Source organism: Ammospiza caudacuta, chromosome 3 (genome assembly GCF_027887145.1).
Source record: "Ammospiza caudacuta isolate bAmmCau1 chromosome 3, bAmmCau1.pri, whole genome shotgun sequence".
In the NCBI taxonomy this organism is placed as follows: domain Eukaryota; kingdom Metazoa; phylum Chordata; class Aves; order Passeriformes; family Passerellidae; genus Ammospiza; species Ammospiza caudacuta.
Genome location: NC_080595.1, coordinates 78548188 through 78556566, shown reverse-complemented (window position 1 = coordinate 78556566; position 8379 = coordinate 78548188). Strand labels below are relative to the sequence as shown.

The 8379-nt window shown below is 35.3% G+C and overlaps 1 long non-coding RNA gene across 2 annotated transcripts; it reads right to left on the bottom strand.

Moving 5' to 3' along the window:
• Nucleotides 1-214: 214 nt before the first annotated feature.
• LOC131556246 (uncharacterized) lies at nt 215-5161 on the bottom strand. Of its 2 annotated transcripts, none has more exons than XR_009274586.1 (3): nt 5091-5161; nt 2574-2645; nt 215-1385 (listed from the first exon to the last, which is right to left on the bottom strand). It is a non-coding gene; the product is annotated as an uncharacterized LOC131556246 (long non-coding RNA). The 2 variants fall into 2 exon arrangements; XR_009274585.1 differs by lacking the exon at nt 5091-5161 and adding an exon at nt 3153-3216.
• Nucleotides 5162-8379: the final 3218 nt, after the last annotated feature.

Sequence of the window (8379 nt, the reverse complement as noted above, 5' to 3'; positions counted from 1 at the left end):
ACATTTTTCAAGAGATTGAAACTTAAAAATTGAAAAAATGTTCACATCAACACAGGGGAAAAATCATGACTCTCCGCGTTGGTGTTATGATACAGATCTCAAAAGCAAGGTTACAGTGAAGGGAAAGAGATCAGGAAAAGAGAATTTAAAGGTAAGAGTTTCTATGTGATCAATATTCATTTTTTAATGAGTTTTTGGAATTTGTTCCTGTGATTAATTTTTGATTAATTCTTTGGAAAAGCTTTTTCTTAACAACAACAAAAAAAGTAGTATGGTGGACACTTTCGACAAGACATTCTTCGTCCTCTAAAAGGTCAAAAATTTATTATTTAAAATGCTAGTGATGTATCAGTCAAGAAAGCCACAGAACACAACCCCCATTATTTTCAGTGCTTAGCAGAAGTCTCTGGAATGCCAAGAGATCTATCCTCTCCTGATATCAGAGATATGAAAGTCCGAATCAAAAGACAAGATGTAGAACACTTTAGATTGGGCCTGAGTACAGAAAAGATTGATTGCCATATAAAATGTAGGGAAATGATGGACACTAATTTGTAATTTGATATAATCTTTTCCATCTGTATTGGCATTTCAAAGACAGGCTGCTTACCCTAGGTTTAGTTGTGAAGATTTCACATTGAAAGGAAAATCTTCACAACTAAAATGGACGCAGATTGATTGAAAAATGCGCACAACTCCACAAATCTTGTTTGGTTTGTCCTTTTCTTCATATTTAATGATTTATTTTATTGTCTGATGGTAAATGAAGGCTTACTAAGGAAGTTAAAATAGATGAAATATACTGCACTAAAGCTTCCTAAAACTAGCACTACCCACATATCAACCTCATGTTTAACCTACTTTGGAGGAACAACAGCTTGACAATGTGAGGAAATTCTCAAAAATAGCCTATAATGGAAATTTTTACTGTACTAATTCAATACAGTCATAAAATCTTGAACATCATAAATTATATTGATAAAAAACAGGATGTTGTTTGCCATTTGAAGTCACATACTGGTTGTGGAATTATCACACTTGAGAGTTTATTACTAGTATGTTTAACATGTGCACTATTATCCTACTGCTTTAAAAAACCCTTTAAAACAAATTGCAGATATATTCATTCCTTAATTACCCCACTCTCTCAGTGCTCTGTGGGTAGCTGTGACCTGAGCTGTGTTTTTGCTGACAGAAGACTTTGTCTCTCAGCTGTCAATATTCTTGTTTTGTGAGGTTCTTGTGCTGAAGGATGAAGGGCTGGAGCTTGAGCATAAAGGCTGGCTTTGGTTTCCTCCCCAGTTTTATGACAAGTTTATTCCCCTGAATGTAGATCCAAGTCCCTGTGAACAAAGCTGGAACTTCCAGGTTCTGATGAAATCTTCCTGAGTGAAGAGAAGTGTGGAATCCATCACATTGCAGGAATGCAGAGAGTTACATTTCTGTGACATTAAAGTTTGGTTTAATTCTTATTCTAAGAAATTATTTTTTATATTTTCAGTTTTTAATACTAATTTGTTCAGCATGTGAGTACAGGGTGAAATTTTGTTTTGCTTTGGGTTTTAGGTTAGAAGGGGGCTTTGGGGTTTTGTTTTAGAAGTTTTTTTCCTTGTTTGTTTTAATATACCTATTGATTCTGATTTTATCTTTTTGCCTTCAATGGTTTCCAGAATAGCTCTGTCTTGCTTCTCTTTCATATTCCTGTAAGAGTTATCAAAACACCATATTTTTCTTACTGCTCAAGTCACACAGATTGAAGCACATTGAAGTTCTGAAATCTATTGGTTCCTTTAAGAGAGTGACTCTTTAATATTCATCCTGAAGTCTAGAAAACAGAAGACCAAGGATTGGTCCTGATGTTTTCCAATATATGATGATTCATTTGTATTACATTTTATTTTCTTGCCCTATATATTTATCTATTTATATATTTAGTTTTATGTTTCCTTTTACTAATCAAATTGATACATGATTAAAATTATTTTCTTCTTGTTACAAAAGAGATGGGATAAAATTTAAGGATACTTCTGAGTGCCTTTTAAGTGTGCCCCTTACAGGAGAGTTGAATAATACTGCATTTCTGCCAGCTGTTAATCTTTTTTTAGCTGTAGACAAGAAATTCTGCAAGTCACCATTGAGCTACATTATGGAATGCAATGTGCATTTGAAATTTATCTTCAGCTTTTTCTAATGCCAAACATGTCAAAGACACCATGATGAATTATTGTGGCAATACAGATTTTCTAATTCATATCTCCCCACACTGAAATTCAGTATTGGCCAGAGTGTAAATAGGCAGTGTGATGTTGTTTTCAGACAGACTTGTTTTCCCTGAATTTAGGGGGTAACTTTTCTAAATTGAAACATTTTCTGGTACAAAAACAGAACCTTAATTCAGGAAAAGCCTCCAAAAAAGTGAAAAAAAAGTGACTGGACAGAATAAAGGTCATGTGGCAGTTGGCCCAAGAGGATGCACTGAATGGGATAACTCCCTCTAAGTGTAGGGGTTTTAACTATGCTCAAAGAACTATCATAAGGGTAGTGATAAAGACACAGAAATATTCTGTATCTACCTGATTTCCTTTATTTTCTGTTTTATGACCAGTAGTTATGACTTTTGAAAATATTGACTGTAGACACAGGAGCTAGAAAAAAAAGAGGATGTGTGGTAAATGTTGTTCAAGTTAAAAGATTACATTTTAACATAATTAGGTTTTTCACATTAATGTGGGGTGTGGGGGGTTGATAACATCTTGGCATTAAGAACTCATGCTGTTCTGGAATATTTCTGAACTCTGCTAGGAAGACAAAGTATGAATTACTTATGATTTATAATATATAGAATCCCTCTGATACTTCATAGATATCTTTATTGGAGAGTTTGTTTTACTAAACTTTATTTTCAGCTTTTAAAGAGAAATTGGGCTGGGGTGAGGTAAAAGCTTTTGGAATTTGAACAGCCCTGAGTAATAGTGTTAAAGGATTATATTTTCCCCTATGAGACCAGAGCTCAGCAGCACAAAATAAAAATACATTGGAAGAGACCTCCATGAGTGCCAAAAAACACTTTTGCAAATAAAACCCCTGAAAGCCTCTGAAATTTTGGTGAGCTGAAAGACACACGGATATTTTCTTATCCTATGACACATTACCTTTCATTCAGGGAGTTAGCAGTGTCACCAGGCTTCCAGGGAAAATGACTGAACAGGAGAATTTCCCTCTGCCTCAAGTTAATGGAAGACAATTAGTGCTAATTAAATTTTACCTGACCCCCGAGTTCCTATGGATTTGGTCTAGTGCAGATGTCTGAACATTGAACCTTTGGGGTGCTGAAACCAAGGCCTGTTTGCAAGGAAAACAGGGGTTGAGGGGAGAAATTACATGAGTTTCAAATATTTTTGCCCAAGCTTATTTTTAAAAAATCAACTGGAAAACAACATGGAGAAAAAAATCTGTCAGTTAATATTTTTCTGAAGATTTACTAAAGTTTTACTGTACTAAAGATTTACTGAAGTTCTAAAGACACAGGGCACATAAGATCAGACAATACATGATTTTAATAATAATAATTATAATAACAAAATTTTCCATAGAGTCCCTTCCTGAAAAGTTTGCCTGTTCTGTTTATTATCCAAGTAAACGACTTTTTTGGCTTTAAAATTAATTTATCCAATTTCCTTAATGGTAGAAGGATGAAGTAAAATTGTTCTGCAGATATCAACAGATGTTAAAAAGATTTAAACACTTACTTTTAACTTCATGGTTTTAGTCCATTATTCAGTCAGGATGCCATTCTTGGTCACAAAATACTTAATTGTTATCGTTGTCCAAAAATGAGTTTATGAAGGCAACATTTTCCTTTTGGTTAAGTCATTTTATGCCAAGTGTCATTGTTCCCTTCTCCTCTCTCTCCTACCCCTTCCTCTTGAAAAAACTGTATTTACTGACTCCTCTGAACTCTTCCTAAAAATTATTTTTTTTCTTCACCTATTTTGCCTGTGTTTAATTTAGGTCATAAAATCTACCTTAAACTGCCATAAAAATCCTGCAATGGGTGACTTTGGTCCCTCAGCAGTCAGGCTTCAGGTTGAAAGGGATAAAATTCATCTACATGAGGTAAACTACTCTCTGTGTTAGAGCAAAGAATCCACTTTTTGCTCTAACACAAAGCCATAAATCTCAGTGGAAGACCTCCCCCATGAAAGGTATCGAAGGGTCCCACTGGATCAGCATTCCTTGGAGCACACAGCAATTCATCTCAGTTCTGCAGTGTCGGGAGAGGAAGCAATAGCGGAAAGGGGAGGCTCAGTCTGTAAGCAGAGTCTCTCCTGAGCTCCTGTTCTCCCCCAGCGAGCTCCTGGCCCTGTGGAAGGGATGGCAGAGCTCCCATCAGCCTCATCCGTGCTGTGTGAGCGTTTGGAAAGCGCTCACTCGCTGAACGCCGTGGAGCTGCATCCATCCAGCTCACTTCAGCACCAGCACACTCCTTCCAGCTGGAACTTGTTCCTTCACTGAGATTGCTGCACTTCATTATGATTAAATGAGAGCAGCTCCCCTATCATTGATCCAATTTAATGAAATTTAAACAAGTGTAACTTGCTCTTCTATACAGGAAAGCTGGAAAACATACTAGCATAGGGACTTTCTGATTATGCACCTACCTTTTGTTTAACAGGCAGTGAATGGAACTGAAACTGATTTTTTGTTAATAAATGGTATCTTTCAGCAAAGTATTTATTCTGATCGAAAATTGTGATGGCCAGGCTTGAATAAAAGACAGGAGCAATTGGGTACATACCTAGCTAGTTTTTAGGCGTGGATGAAGGCTAAATTGCAAGCTGGCTCTAATGCATTTGCAAATAACTCCTTTAAATATTTGTATGATGTAACTGGAACCTTTTCAAGGCACGGACATGCCTTTTATCTCCCAATAACTCGGTGGAAAATATGCTTTAGGAATGGTGGGAATTTTTAAAGTCCACAGAAATTGTAAATTCAGTGGTCTGAATTCTCTGCAGCATTCTGGCTGCCCACAGTCACAAAGTGCTGTCATTACATTGCAAGGGTTCCATATTGCTAGAGTTTCATACCTCCTTGATGTTTCTTGCAGGCAGCTCCTCCAGGCACTGACTCTTCCTTGCCCTCACAGCAGCCACTGACTCCAGTTCCCCTCAGCCACCCAATCCACTCTTTTATAACACTCTGCTGACTGGCTGCAGCTGCGGCCTGTTAACATCAGGCCTGATCCTAACCCTTAGTAATTAACCCAGCTGCAACTCTTTAGAGGGTAAGAATACATTCTATACCTCCTTCATTTACTTATGCTCTATCCCCCTACAACACAGTGCTGTGTGTAAACTTCTGCCTTCCAGGGGAGGAGGGAATATAAAAAAAGCTGAAAGTCAACGGAAGGTCAGTAACAATGGAAAGAATTGATTGCAGCGCAGACAGCCTGTGACACCCACATAGGCCCCTGACCAAATCTCCTGCGGTCCATACAGCTGCAGTCAGAACACTTTTGGAATTATATGAGACTTAATGTCACAGAGAGGCTAAAAGGCAAAATAAAAAGTTTTTTAGTTTTGCCAAAATAAACAGAATATCCATAACTGCTACGGGTATGGAAAGAAACAACCTTAGAAACCCTGTGAGCTGTTCAGGCATACTCTTGGGACTAGCTGACCTTAAAAAGTAAAAATTTTATAAATGAAATTTCATTTGCAGTAAGTGGAAGTATCTGATTAGATGGAATCTTGGCATTACTGAGATTATTAGGAACTATGTAATGAGTGGTACTTTCAGGAATCTTCTTTACCCTATTAAAAATGCATGAAGGTAATCACAGAAAGAAGCATCTGGTTGTCAAACATGCCTTTTAAATTATGTTTGTCTCAAGAAACATTTTAATTGCAAGAGAATAAGTATCAAATATAAAAAATTGAAACAAAGAAGATCAACTTTTAAGTAAAAAGTTTTGCAATACTCAGCTCATAGGTCAGAAATATTGACCCAAAGAGGGGCAAATTAGGATCTTTTGGTGGTGACTAAGAGAAATGGTGACCTTGGTCTTAAATAAAGCAAGGCAGATGGTTAAAATGATCATTGGTCACTTTGAAATCCTAGAGGTGCAATTCTGCCAGTTTATTTCCAGGAATACTGCTATGTTCTTATATGTTTCCCTGTCACAGCTAAAAACTAAAAATTAGGACTAGAAATCAAAAGGAGATATCAGCATTTTAATTAAGTCATAAGAGACAAAGTCAACTGTTCCCAAACACTTTATGCTGATTGACTGCCTACATGATCAATTGGTTTAGCTTTCTATCTGTAAAATGAAAACTGCTAAAAAGATAATAATGCATGTTTACCCATGTAAACATGGGAAATGTCATAAACCATTTATGGAGCTGTTGAGATTAGACATGTCTGCAATAAATGCTGAACTAACAGATTAAAAACTGGATTTTCTATTTTTATTTAATACAAGACAACTACTTACATTTCAGGATTCCCTAAGGTGTGTCTTGCTTCATTTATTGATAGGACATTTTGGTACCTTTCTATTGAGTGATTATGTGTTGTCAAATGTATGTGCAAATTTAAGTAGTGTTTGAAAAAGAAAAACAATAGAATGCCACATCCGAATACTAGCTCAGGTTTTCCATTCATTGCCCTCAATTTTTGTGAATCAGTCAGTTGTCAAAAAGACCAATATCTACATACAAAACCAACAACAGCAGAAACAGGATGCTATGATTCACATTGCTATGAAATCTTAGACAGGAGAAGGGGTAAATCATAAATATGATTAATGGTATGACCTCAGTTTTAACCTTGAGTGTCAAACTGATGCTCATTTCCCATTCATTCTATTGAAAGTCAAAAGCAAGGTACAAAAGATACATCAAAAAAGATCTTTTAAAGACATATAAAATAGCTGTTTTGAGCTGTGTGTCATGCCAAAACACTGAATTGCATTATAGCTAGGAAAGGGGAAATCCACTTTTTTATTACAGGACAATTACCATAGAAGAAGTACAGATGGAGACAGTCTCCAGTCATCCTGTCTTTTTACAATTTTAAAATTATTTTTTCATCTAATATTTGCATATATGTAGCTTTTTGCATGAATGTGGATACACACCTATAATTAATACATGTAGTTCTGTAGTTTCTTACAAAAACTGTATACATACCTTATAAAAAGTGAAATTAATGTATTTTAAGGGACTGAACCTGCGACAATTTGACTATTGTAAAATAGTCAAAGTTTATTGTTATTACTTGAAAGTTAGAATAGCTTGTTATGAGAATCCCTGTTCCAAGAAAGATGCAGTGAAACAGAGCAATGTGCAAAAGAAAATAATTTTCAACAACATGACTGATGTGAATTAGAATTTTTTTCAGAAAAAGAAAAAAGAATCTAGCTCATAGCTAAGATTCACCCTCCCTGTTCTAGCTCTCTCCACACTCATTCTTCTCTTAGGCTAATAAAGGATGAAGATCACTTAATGGCTTTTGTAGAGCAGGTAATTATTCTGTTAAAATGGATCACATATCAGAGTTTAACAGAAATTTGTAGAAGCAGAAATTCCAGGAATATCCAAAAGTCTCATGAGCAATCCCAGTGATTTTTGCCACTATTTGTTCACAGATCATTGCAGAAATTCTCTAGGTATATTTGTAAGAAAAGAGAAAACAAAGCAATACCAGATCAGATTTTTGTTATATCATGTATTTATAATAGGAATTGCTCCCTTAAAATTCAGTATTTGCTCAGTGATTTTTACATAGTTTGAGCAAATATTTTTCCTTTCAGAAAATATAAAATCAGTTTTAATTGTTTAAGTGACTGTTCAGAAAATTATTGTGCATTTTTTATTTCAAGGGCCATACAATTTAATGCTGGCTGAGATTTTCTCAGTATTGTCTGGGTGACAGAGAAACATGCTGCAAAATAGAATGGATTTGGTAGATATGCCAAATTTCTGACCCATACCTTGAAAGAAATAAAAAAAACTAAAAAAAATGAAGTGCTGAGTGATCCTAGCTTTGTTCTCAGAATGATGACCATCTCATCACAATGATTAATTGGTACCATAAAATGAAATCAAGGTCATGGTGAGTTATTGTTAAGCATTAATTCAATTCTTAGCATTATGAATGCATCTATATTTAGCTTCTTCTATAACTATAAGCTTTACCTAACTGTCTTTAGTGCTTTCTATAGTTATTCCTTAAGATATACATTAGTTGAAAATTTATCCATACACCAAGGAAAAAATTCTACATTGGGGACATATATAGTAATTTTTTATATCCCATCATGAGAAAGGAGAAGAAAAATATTAATGAAAATCTTTAAAGAAGTCTTCCTAA